The sequence below is a fragment of the Cryptomeria japonica genome, chromosome 9 (genome assembly GCF_030272615.1).
Source record: "Cryptomeria japonica chromosome 9, Sugi_1.0, whole genome shotgun sequence".
Taxonomy (NCBI): domain Eukaryota; kingdom Viridiplantae; phylum Streptophyta; class Pinopsida; order Cupressales; family Cupressaceae; genus Cryptomeria; species Cryptomeria japonica.
Window position 1 is genome coordinate 295,006,157 of NC_081413.1, and position 13,443 is coordinate 295,019,599.

The window sequence follows — 13,443 nt, forward strand, 5'->3', positions numbered from 1 at the left end:
TAGCTAGGGAGGAATCGGTTCTAGAAGAGAACCCAGAAGCACCTCCCGAACAGCCAAATGATCCTAACCGAAACCTCTTAGAAGCAATCTAGAACCTAATTGGCATAGTTCAGGAAAGGATTCCAGCAGAGAACCCTCAGGTTAGAAATCAGGACTATGGGAGTCATAGATCATTGGAGAGGGAACGAAGTAGGAGCCCAACTCCTATTCCTGTAGAGAGTCAGGGTGGAAATGAGATAGAATCTGTGCACATACCAGGACCACATCCAATGGTGGAGCCAGTTTATTTTGAGAGAGCTCGTCGGGATCCAGGGGATCTTATTAGGGAGGTCATGCGTCTCTAGCCACCATCTTTTGGGGTCTCTACCGATGGGGTAGAAGCTGAGGCATGGATTTTGAGCCGTGAGAGGTGCTTTGCGTTGTGCTCTTACGAGAGCAACCTAAAAGCACGTGTCGTAGTCCATCTGTTGAGAGAAATGACCTCCACATGGTGGAGGCAGGAGGAGTACAAATGCGGATTAGTTCCTGATACTCTCACTTGGGAGATATTCACAGAGAGGTTCAGAGAGAGGTACCTATCAGAACATTTCAGACAACGCCGGATAGACGAGTTTCACGACCTCCAACAAAAGGGCTTATCAGTAACCCAATATGAGAGCAAATTCTTTGAGCTCTTGCCTTACGTGGATTATCTAAAGGATGAGAAACTTCTCGTCAACTGCCTCATCAGAGGGTTAAATGCTGGTATAGCTGGGCCAGTGAGGATGTCCGCTCCAGAGAGCCTTCAGGTTGCCATGGAGAAGGCACTGATAGTCGAGGATATTCAGGTCAGACCACAGGACACTAGGGATCGGTTTCAGAACCGAAACCCTACACCTCAGACTTATGGATTCCAGAAACCACATTGGAAGGGAAATAACTGAAACTCACAGGGGTTCTCCAAACCCCCTCCTCCGCAACAGACACCACAGAACCAGAGGCAGAAGCCTCCATAGTATCACTAGGGCACCAAGCCCAAGTAGTGGCAGTCTTAGGGACAGAGGTGAGATCAGAGAGCGTAGGTGCCTTACACATCTCCGACGAGGACTTAGCAGTCCTCTAGGGATGGGTACAGTGGATCCAGTAGGACAGGAGGACAGGCTTTCTCTAGGCCCTAGGGCGCCCAGTTTCAGGCACGGGGTGATTGCTTTATATGTGGAGCCATGGGGCATATGGTGAGGGATTTCCCTCAGGGTCAGATGGCAGGGAATCAGCGGATGGCTGCTTCAGAGCCGATAATTGGTGATATGGGCAGGTCCCATAGAGTATTTGTAGCGGTTGACAACCACCAAGCTGAGCATCAGGCCATGGTCATCGAGGCTGTAGGTATGATCAAAGGTAACAATGTATCGATTTTGTTTGATTCAAGAGCTACTGACTCCTTTATATCTCCATTGGTTGTGGAGCATTGCGGGCTAGTGGCAACTAGACAGGGTGTTAGTTGGGAAGTGGAATTAGCTTCAGGGGCTAGAGTGTCAGTGGAATTAGAGGTTAGGGCATGTCAGCTGCAGATTGGTAAGACCACCACATTAGTAGACCTTAGAGTGACACCAATTGGATCTTATGGTATCGTACTTGGCATGGATTGGCTTTATGCCCATAGAGCCAAGATGGATTGCCTCTTGAAAAAGATCGAGTTTGAGGATGATCATGGTTTGCCCATAGTTATCACTAGGATTTGGAGACCCGTGTCTCTTCATATGATCTCTGCAATGCAGCTTAAGTGGAGCATGCGAAAGGGATGTAAGCTTTTTGCTATCATTATTAGTGATAGAGGAGAAGAGGAAGAAAAGGAAACATCGCTTGATGACCATCCTATCATTAAGGGATATTTAGATGTGTTCCCTTTAGAGCTACCTGGAATGCCGCTCCATAGAGAGATTGACTTTCATATAGACCTTGTACTAGGAGCCGAGCCAGTTTCCAGAGCACCTTATAGGATGACCACAAATGAGCTTAATGATCTCAAAATATAGCTTGAGGAACTCCTTGAGAAGGGTCATATTCATCCTAGCATATCCCCTTGGGGTGCACCAATCATCTTCATTAAGAAGAAGGATGGATCTCTCCGATTATGTATGGATTATCGACAGTTAAATAAAGTAACCATCAAGAACCGATATCCTTTTCTTAGAATTGATGATTTATTCGACCAACTTCAGGGTGACAAAGTTTTTTCCAAAATTGATCTAAAGTCAAGATACCATCAGCTGAGGATAGTGGAAAGTGATATCCACAAGACCGCATTTCGCACTAGATATGGTCACTATGAGTTCACTGTGGTTCCGTTCGGTCTTATGAATGCCCCAACTGTTTTTATGAGCCTCATGAATGGGGTATTCCGTACATTTCTAGACCACTTTGTAATTGTGTTCCTCGATGATATACTGATATATTCTGGGAATGAGAAGGAGCATGAGGAGCACTTGAAACAGGTATTGCAGTGTTTGCGGGATAACCAGTTGTTTGACAGTTTGTCAAAGTGTGCTTTCTTTCGATCAGAGGTCAAGTACCTTGGGCACATTATTTTCAGTGATGGGGTCTCAGTTGACCCATCAAAGATTAGGGCTATTATGGATTGGCCAGTGCCAACTAGTGTGAGAGAGGTCAGGAGCTTCATGGGCTTAGTAGGTTATTACCGACATTTTGTTGAGGGATTCTCCAGAGTCGCACATCTTGTTACTTTTCTTCAGCATAAAGGGAAGAAATTTGAGTGGACAGAGAAGTGCGAGAAGGCCTTTCAGGAACTCAAGAAGGCACTTACTAGCGCTCCTATCCTTATTGTACTACATCCCTCAGCTGACTTCATGGTTTGTACATATGCTTCACTAGAGGGTTTAGGAGAAGTCCTTATGCAGGATGGTAGGGCTATAGCTTTTGAGTCTAGGAAACTTAAGACTCATGAACTTAATTATCCTACTCATGACCTTGAGCTCGCAGCAGTAGTGCATGCACTTGTGAGGTGGAGACACTTCCTTTTAGGTCATCACTTTGAGCTGCATTCAGATCATCAGAGTCTTCAGTACATTTCACTCAGCCGAACCTTAATGCACATCAGAGGAGATGGATGGAGTTCTTGTGTGAATATGATTTTGATGTCCACTACATCAAAGGAAAGGAAAACGTAGTTGCAGATGCTTCGAGTAGGAGACGTCACGAGGTATACACCATATCTATGGGCACAAATTTGAGAGACCGTATACTACAACACTTGCCAAAGGATGGATGGTATGCAGAGGTTTGTCAGGTAATACGATCTCAGGTTACTCTAGAGTCCATATGTGGATTATTCTTTGGAGTCTGATGGACTATTATGCCATAGAGGGCGCATCTATGTACCTTCCTCCGGGGAATTACGAGAGTTCATTGTCATGGAGGCTCATAGAGCTCCTTATGCAGTGCATCTCAGAGTTAAAAAGTTGCATGCTGACTTGAGGCAGTTATATCATTGGCCAGGAATGCAGTAGCTCATTACTAAGCTAGTAGCTCGATGCCTCGAGTGTCAGAGAGTAAAGGCAGAGCACCGCCATCCAGGGGGTTGCTCCAGTCTCATGCTATACCAGAGTGGAAGTGGGATACTATATCCATGGATTTCATCATTGGTCTTCCTATGTCTTCTCGTCGCCATGATGCCATCTTGGTGACAGTTGACAAGTTGACCACAGTGGCTCACTTTTCACCAGTTCGGACTATCTTCACATCACCAGCAGTAGCACAGGTGTTCTTGCGAGACATTGTCAGACTTCATGGCATGCCACGCAAGATTATTTCTGATAGAGATTCCCTCTTCACTTCTTCCTTTTGGAAGTCATTATAGGCAGCTATGGGTGCTAAGCTCAATTTTAGTACAGCCTATCACCCGAAAATGGATAGTCAGACAGAGAGGGTTAATCAAGTATTAGAGGATATGCTTCGCATGTACATCATGGATCATCAAACCAGATGGGAAGAGTACCTTACCTTAGTGGAGTTTGCCTATAACAATGGGCATCACACTTCTTTGGGGATGCCACCCTACCAAGCATTATACGGCAGGCCTTGCAGGACACCGTTGAGTTGGGATCGCATAGAGGATAGAGTTCTATTGGTCCTAAGATAGTTCAGGATATGGAACAGCAGGTGGATTTGACTAGGCATTGTCTTAGAGAGGCTCAGGATAGACAGAAGAAATATGCTGATGCAAAGAGGATAGATCATAGCTACTTGGTTGGAGACAGAGTCTTCTTGAGAGTGCGGCCACATAAGAGTCCAATCCATTACAGAAAGGGTTCTAAGCTCGCACCTCGCATTGTAGGACCTTTTGGAATCCTTGAGAGGATAGGCCCAGTTGCCTACCGTTTAGCATTGCCACCTAGCCTGTCATGCATCCACGATGTGTTTTATGTATCAGTTTTAAGAAAATATATCTATGATGAGTCTCATAGTTTAGATTGGGATGCCTTGCAGGTGGAGTCAAATGGGCAGCTAGCTTTGGAGCCCATTCGCATTTTGGCACGCCGGACGCTGGCCCTTTGAGGTTGAGAGCTGGACCAGGTTAGGGTCCAGTGGGATTGTTATGATGAGGTTACGACTTCATGGGAGGACACAACACGTATGAGATCAGAGTACCCCCACCTCTTTGATAAACTCTAGGAGGAAGTTCATGCCTAGAGGGGGAGGATGTGAGGCCCCACCTTGACTCAGTCTGACATTTTAGTGGTTTTTATGATGAAACTTTTATGGATGCTTTATTTTTTTTATGCATTATGGATTTAGAACTTATATGATTCCATGATTTGGATAACATTGCTATATGTTGATGCTTTATTTATATGCTTTATGATATAGAACACTACATGATTTTTGAATAGGATGAATTTGCGGTGATAATTGTCATTATTGAATTTGCAGGACTTTACTATGATGATAGAAATATGATGTATGTTTTATGTGTGGATCAAAATTATGAGAATTAGGATGAATTGCTTATGTGAAATTGCTTGGATATAAGATGTATTAAATTATTCAGATGTAAATTGCATGAAAGTGATGATGTGTATTATTATTCTTGTGATTTATATTATATGAGGTTACTTGAAGCTACTAATGTGTAAATTGAGATGCACAGGAAGTTATCCATGTGACCATGGAAATATTACGGAGAACCAAACCTAGACCTATGTATGTTCATAAAGCTAGGGTTTGTCTATTTGGAGAGACACCACCCCGTTTGTGTTGTATTTTATTCGTAACAGTAAATGATGCATGTGTGTTAAGTGTTATTTAATTGATTTATGTAAAATCCACACGAGACACGATTTCATGTATAAATTAGTAAAAGTATTTTCTTGTGTCACTTGACACATGTGTGGATTTATGTTTGAATTTTTAAATTTGTCTCTTGGTGGGAATTGTTTAACTATAGCTTTTTCAATTAATGTAATGTGATGTCATAAATGCCTTGGGAAAAGAATCTTTGGGATGGTCAACATAGGTTTGACCCGAAAATAAACTTCAGAGGGGTTAAAAAAGGGTTAAATGGACACCTAGGGGTAGTTTAATAGGGTTTCCTAAAGCCCATAAGGTATACCTAAGGGTTAGGGGTAATTTTAAGCAAGTTTCTACTCCCATGTGACCTTTTAGACACCCTAAAAAGTGACTTTTTTAAGTTGTACGAAAATTGAACTAGAAGACTTGAACCAAGTTGAAAACCTTCCTTTTTGAATGAGAGTTCCCTTTCCCATTTTACCTTACCTTCCTTTTTAGTTTTTAGAAACTTGTGAGAACTCTCACAATGGGCTTCTTAAGCAAGAATTAGAAAATTTGTGGGTAATCACCCACTCTCCATTTTTGGAGACAAAGGAATTTTGAAAAGAATAAGCTAGATTTTTGGATTGAGAATTTTGCTAAGGGTAGAAAGGGAAGAACCATGGAATTGGGCTGCTCATCCTCAACAAAACTAGCATACCTTTGGGCAAATTAAGGTTGGTTGTATCTTTCTTATAATTGATTTCTTATTGCATGTGTTTTGAAAGTAATGTTTGTGTAAAAGACTAGTTTCCGTGCGTGTTCTCTTGGAAATTTATTTGGTATTTTGTGTTTATACATTGTATGTGTTTTTGGGAGTAATCAAGACCTCCTATTCTTGGGAGAGAGGAGGATCTTGTGGGTGGTAGAAGTGACAGCCCTCGAGTGAGAGACTCTCATTATGAGAGTGATCACAAGGGATTTTATGTGACCCTTGCTACATGGCTTGTTTATGCATTGGGGGTCATAAGGAGGGAAATAAGGCATGAAAGCCTTGGGGGGCATAAGGAATAAGGGGTTGCTATACTTGATGTATTTGGTTTGCCATGAGGTGGCTACATGTTTTTCCATACTTGTAGTTCTCCTCAGGGTACTTGGTCCACTACCACCCTTAAAAAGGACATCACAATGTGTGGTGCAGTGTAGCCTGGGTTGGGATGTGTTTTAGTTTGTGTGTATTATGTCTTTTGTGTTTGCATGTTTGTTACCTGTCTAGGGCTTGGTTCTCCAAGCTCAGGGGTGGCTACCAGTTAGCCTAGGCTGGGAGGTGAGCACTCCATGGTCATAGTTTTGATTTATAATGTAGGATTGTCGGAAGAAAAGAATAGGACAAGTGGAAGGTTGCAGGAGTTATTTGTTGTAGGAAATTATTTGTAAATGTAATTATTATTTTAAAAAATATCCTCATTTAATAGAAATGAGAGACCCATTGTAAAGTGACAATAGTGTCTTTTGAAATATGTTCTTTAAAAGTTGTATTATTATAGTATGCTATTCATTGCAGAAAAGAAATGAGTATTCCTAAATTAGTTTTTCCAAAGTTGAAAGTATTATATTTGATGTGTTTATAATAAATTGCAAAGTAAGAAAGTTATTTTATTCTTATGCATTCAAAATAAAATAAAAAGGAAATAAATAGATTAGAGTTGCATGCATATTGTAGGCTGCAAACAAATCATTTAATTCTGTTTTCTGTAGATGCAGTTTAGTACATTATAGTTCTAGAAATTGTCTTTTCGTTTATTTCAGAAATTAGTAACTAAGATAGATAGTTTATCTAGTCAATGTAATTTTAACTTTTTACAGTTGCTATGTGAAATTAACGAAAATCAGTCAGTTACTTTATGCATAAGATAATCCAAATCTGTCATTTAAATAGTTGCTGTAGATTTTTGCAAAATCTGTCAATTTATTTATTTCAGAAAATGATAACCACAATCTATTATAGTTTATATTTAAATAAAATCTAGATCTATTTAGTTGCTGGTAAAACTATTAAATCTAGTCATTTATATAGTTAAAGATAGAAATAAAACACCTGTATAATTATTGCATAGAAAATTTATACCCTAGCTACAACACATATTTATATTCAAGTATATATATAATTACATACGTATATATATATTTATATAAAAATAAATATATATAAACAAAAATTGCATGCCTATAATTATGAGTAAAGGAAAGTATTCTTAAAAATGAACAAAAAAAAAAAAACTCATTGTCTAAAATATATTTATATATATATATATATATATATATATATATATTTTATTTTTATTTTAATAAACAAAAAAAAAGAGAAAAAAAAAACACTTACTTTGGGGCGGCGGTCGGCCCGGGCCGAACCCACTGTGCAATGCACAGTGGACGACGACCTACCACTGTACAAAACACAGTGGGTCGGCGGGGCCGGCCATTGTGCAATGCATAGTGGGTCGGCGGGCCGAGCATTGTGCAGTGCATAGTGGTCGGCGGGGCCGAACACTGTGTAGTGCACAGTGGCTTGGCCGGGCTGAACACTGTGCCTTGCACAGTGGGCGGCCTTGGCCACACCGCTCAGCACCACCCCCCTCAAAACTCTGCCCTCCACCGCTATTGCCATGGCCACCTCCCATTCGGCCCTGCACAGTCCCGATTCAAGCAAGAAAGAAAAAAAAAAAAAAGAAAACCCTAGCCCGGGTAGGGTTAGGGTAAAAATGTGTTAAAAAAAAGAATATAGCAAAATAATAGAAGAGCCCATTTTATAGTAAAGAAAAGAAAAGGGTTAGGGTTGCATGGGCAATTCCTTAGAAAATTTAATATATATATATATCAAATTATTACATTATTATATGGTTGAAAATAGGTATATGAATAAATTGGTGGAGATGACTATGAAATAAATATTAATGGGGTTAATGTTTATTCTTTTATAATTTAAATTGATTATGAAATAAATATTAAGAGGGATTAATATTTATTCTTTATTTTTATTTAAAAATATTAAGATGTCATAAATAAGATATTAAAGAGGTTAAATATTTATTTTATTGAGATGTTATGAATTGGAAATTTTACTGCAGTTAATATTTAATTGCGAATCTAAATGAAATGAGATATTTACAAACTGAAATCGGTAGATTTTATTAAATTTTAATTAAACAAATTAGGGTGTTAGGATATTAAACGACTAGGGAAGTTAACATTCAAAGGTGGTTTGCTGGGCTAAAGGGTTCAATTTTTAACTCTCTTAGATGTGGATGCATGTGGTTAAACTCTATAAGAAAAATAGGCATTTGCAACTATGATCGACCTTTTAGTTGACCCAGGTAAATTCACTATTTTATTATTGACAAGTAGGTTAAAGTCACTCTTAAAACTATTCATTAGAACTCCACTTTTATTTCAATAATTCTGGTTACTTGAGCTAGTTAACTCTAAACATAGTTAAGACAAAACATATTGTAGCATTTTACATTTGTCATATTAATGCTTTTAAAAGTTATGTTTAAAAAAAAATAATTTATCCCGTTCTTGCCCTAAATTTTGGGCATGACAATTCCTGACTGAAAAACCACTTAAAATAGTGGATGAATCACTCCTGTTCACTGGCAAGGGCAATATTGATTGGAGGAATGCAACACTCAAGACAGGATGTGTAGAATTCATCAAGTGGGAGAAAGAATTAAAGGGGATATGTCAAAATTTAGCGACTGAATTGAGACATATTCATAGCACTTATGTCTGGGGCGATGGTCAAGTCGAAAAGAGCATGAATGCGGTTGTAAAACTTTTTTGTGATGCCATGAATGAAGTTAAGAAGAATGCAGCACCGATGACAACTGATTTCACAAAGGTTGCTAGAGTTGAGGCTATATTATACATTTATGCAGATCAGTTACCTAACTACGTGGATGAAATAAAAAAGATCCGGCTAGAGGTAGAGGCATGGAAACAGAGGATGGCATCTGTTAAAGTTCCCAGTGTTCCATCTTTACAGGAGTTCGTCGTGGCATACAAGAAATGGAAGGTGGCACTGAATTTGAATGTTGAGAATGGTGTAACTCAAGGATCCCCAATGCCTAGTCAAGATTTGTTTTCGTTTCTGAGGACGTGTCCTCTTTTATCTTGCTCAAGAGACTTTTCTGTTATTTTTACAGTTATGTTTTCAAACTATTTCTGTTGGTAATTGTTTACCACAAAAAATTACTCCATAAGTGTAAACAAACAATGGATTTTATTTAAGGGATGTTTTGAACTGAAGAAGGGTTCGGATTTTTGGAGAAATCCAGAAGGTTTTTGAGTTTATTACTGTTTTTGCTGTATGTTTCTTTTGGAAGGATAGTCATGTTGAATCGTTATTTATCTTTGAATGAATGAAGAAAATAGATATTGGTTGAAAGACTTGAATCTGTGTGTTCAATCTTGAGTATTTGCCTCTTTGTGAGTTAAATTATCACTGAATCACATCTGTTTATGCGAATGATTTGTCTGAGAAAGAACATTATCTAGCAATACTGATTTGCCAATTCCTTGTTTATGTGAAGTTTGAAATCTGTGAAACTATGTTTTTCATGATTAATAGAAATATTTACATATGCTATGTTCATTGCATGTTTATGGATGAATGTATTGCCTTAACTACTTTCTGGTTAAAAGTGGGCACAAAGTTACATTGAATATGATATAAGGGAGCTGTACCTATTTTAAAATTCAGAGGGAAAAGAACAACTATGTTTTCCCAATTTGTTAGTTTACAATTGTGACTTCGTGAGGGCATGGAGTTTAATTGAATAAAAATCAAAGAAGCATAATATGTTAACATATTTTTTTCGTGACTCTGCTAGGGAAATGAAACTGATTATTGTCTTTGCTTAGAACAATCGCCTTTCTACATTTCTATACAAAATCCTATACACTTGATGCCATGAGTTCTTTTAAAGTTTTCTTTCTCATAGGATTTTGTTGTTTACACTGGAATCTAGACCTTATACTCGTTCACAGAGGAGAGAAGGTTTGGTGGATCCCATCTTTCAAGAATTTCAAAACCTTCATTTTTCAAATACCTCTCCCTCACATAGATCTTGGAGTATACCCACATCTCCTCCTCCAAAGCAAGGCACATCTGCAATTTGCCAAGATTTAATCTTGCATGGTACAGTTTTGCCAATTGTAATAAACCTTCCACAAGTAACTCACCAAATTACCAATAATCCATGGGGAGCTATAGTGGGACCTTTGAATCTTGCAGCAAATAACAATCTTCCTAAAGGAGTGAGAGATGTATTACCCAAGTTTAGTGGAGATGGTAAAATTTTATTTCATGAACATTTGAATGCCTTTAATGTGGCCTGTGGGATATTGGCCATGCAACATGAGGATGTAGTTGTGAGATTATTTGCTTAAACACTAGTTGATGGTGCAGCTGACTGGTTCTATCACTTGCCACATGGTATAATAACAACATGGAATGATATTAAAACTTGGTTCGAAAATAGATATAGGACTCCAGAGGATGATCATACCTTGTTAGTCCAGTTAACTCAAATGAAGAAAGAAATACATGAACCAATGAGAGAATTTGTGGCCAAGTACAACAAATTAATTCAGAAGATTCCTATAGGCAAAAGACCAAATGATGAGAACCAAAAGAATTTCTTTCTGAATGCAATGCCCCCGGATATAGGTTTTCATCTTAGAAGAAATTCCGTAGTGGATTTAATAGCAGCACAGAATGGAGAAATAAGTTTAGAGGATGACTTAATAACTACTGGAAAATGGAGGAAAGATGTACAAACTCCCAACATGCAACCGTCCACATCCTCAGACCCTGTGATACAATGCCTTATGAATGATGTAATTTCTCTTAAAAGACAATTAGCAAAGACTAATCCAACATACCAACAACCCTATCAATATATTGGGAGAAGGTAGTTTAATCAACCCAATTCAAGTAGGTTACCCCAATTACCTGCAGCTCAACCAAGGTTAGCCATTGAAGCCCCACCTGGACAAACAAGTATGTGTGTATTTCATTTGATAACTGACCATGATGGAGCTACTTGTCCTAACATGCAAAGGCATTTTTAAATGGAAGCTACCAAAGATACTTTAGGGGAAATGACAACAGAATAGAGAGCTTCTAGAGTGCCTTACGACTCTGGAACTTACTTCCTTGAATATGATTCAGATTCTGAATGAGGGGGCGATATATTGGTCACTTTGGAGGATCCCTCTTATGCTATTTTGATAAGGAATCAAAAGGCAACTAAGACACCATTTATAATATTTTCTTCTGTCGACTCGACCCATGAAAAAACAAGTCGACTCAAAAGACTCTTGAGGATCCTAAGTCTTCCGATGTTAAAATCCTTCCAAGAGTTTCTTCTCCTTCTACTTCCCTGTCCTCTTCATTTGATATTGTTGAATCCTATAAAGCATCTACTATTCAGATATCTCCTGCAAAGTATTTGAGATTAAATCCAAAGGAGCTAGATAAATTGGTTAAATATGCTAGGGATGGGAGTCAGGAATGCACCAATGGCCCAAAACTTGTTTTAGAAAGTTCTGTGATTATTGAATTACCTTTTCATGATTATAGTTCACAGGATGAATCTAGTTCTGCTCAGGGAATTTTAGGTGAACCTTCTCAGGCTTGTGAAGACAAACCCAATCCTTTTTATATCTCACTACTTCTCAATGGTCATAAATTGAGCAACTGTATTATTGATTCAGGTTCCTCTGATAATATTATGCCCTCATCTATAGCTAAAGCTTTAGGGTTAACTTTGACTAAAACCTTTGGGAGATGCTACTCAATGGATGGTAAACAAGTTCCTCTCATGGGTCAGGTTAAAGACGCTCAGGCTGTGTTGGCAGGGTACCCCGATAAAAGGTTGAAATCAACAATATTAGTAGCTGATATACACGCCAGCTATGGTATGCTTCTTAGTAGAACATTTTGTAAAGATCTTGGAGGATAAATTAAGATGGATTGGTCTGAGGCAGTTATCCTGGTTGGTAATAAGCGAGTCAAGTTGGAGCCTGAGGTCAAGAACAAATTTAAAGTCTTCCCTTCAGATAATCCAAAGGCTCACGTATTGTTTGAGGAGACTGAGTTTGGAAATTATCTCATTCTTTCAGCTGATGAGAAAAAGGAGAAGGAGGGGTCAGATATTACTAACGATAGCTTATGGATCATGGAGTTTGATGGAAGTTGTGCTAGCGCTAGTTCAGGTGCAGGTGTGGTCCCGATTTCTTCACAAGGTGATATTATTCCTTTTTCTTTTAAATTGGATTTTAAGAATACCAGCAATACAACAGAATATGAAGCATTATTATTGGGTATTTTAGAGGCTAAAAATAAGGGTATTAAGTTGTTAAGAGCAAAGGGTGATGCTGAGTTGATAGTGAAGCCGGTTAGAAATCTCTTTTCAGTTAAGAATGAAAGATTGAAGCACTACAGGAATAAGGTGTGGGATGAAATAGAATTCTTTGATGCCTTTTCAATCGAAGCCGTGCCTAGGGAACAAAATACCAGAGCTGATTCTCTATCTGTTTCTGCCTCACTTTTATTGCCTCATCCAGATTTTAAGGAAGATACATATATGGTGGAGATGATTTACCGACCAAGTGTCCTTGACAATGTTCATAACTGGCAGGTTTTTGAAGGAGATGCATAGATAAGGGATTTTCTGGAGTGTACCCGATCTTTTATTCACTCTTATTTTGAAGGTTCTGAGGATGTGTGTAAAGAATTTAGTCCTGATCTTGGGATTGAAGTAGACAAGGATGTTATACAACTTAAGGGAAATAAGATCCCAAAAGGTTTGTTCACTCTTGAGAATTTTTTCTCTCGGAATGATGTGTTTACTGGTAGAAGGAAGATTCCGAATAAAGAAGATGGAAAAGGAGAATGTGAGAAGGTAAACATTGGGGGTGAGGAAGATCCAAAATGGATTACTATTGGTAAATGTTAGACTCTGGAGGAAAAATGTAAACTTATAGAACTTCTTGAGGAATATATTGATGTATTTGCTTGGTGTTATGATGACTTAAAGGAGTTTAGAAATGGGCATTTTTGACATCAGATTCCTTTGAAGCCTGGCGCTACTCCTTTTAAATAGAAGTTGA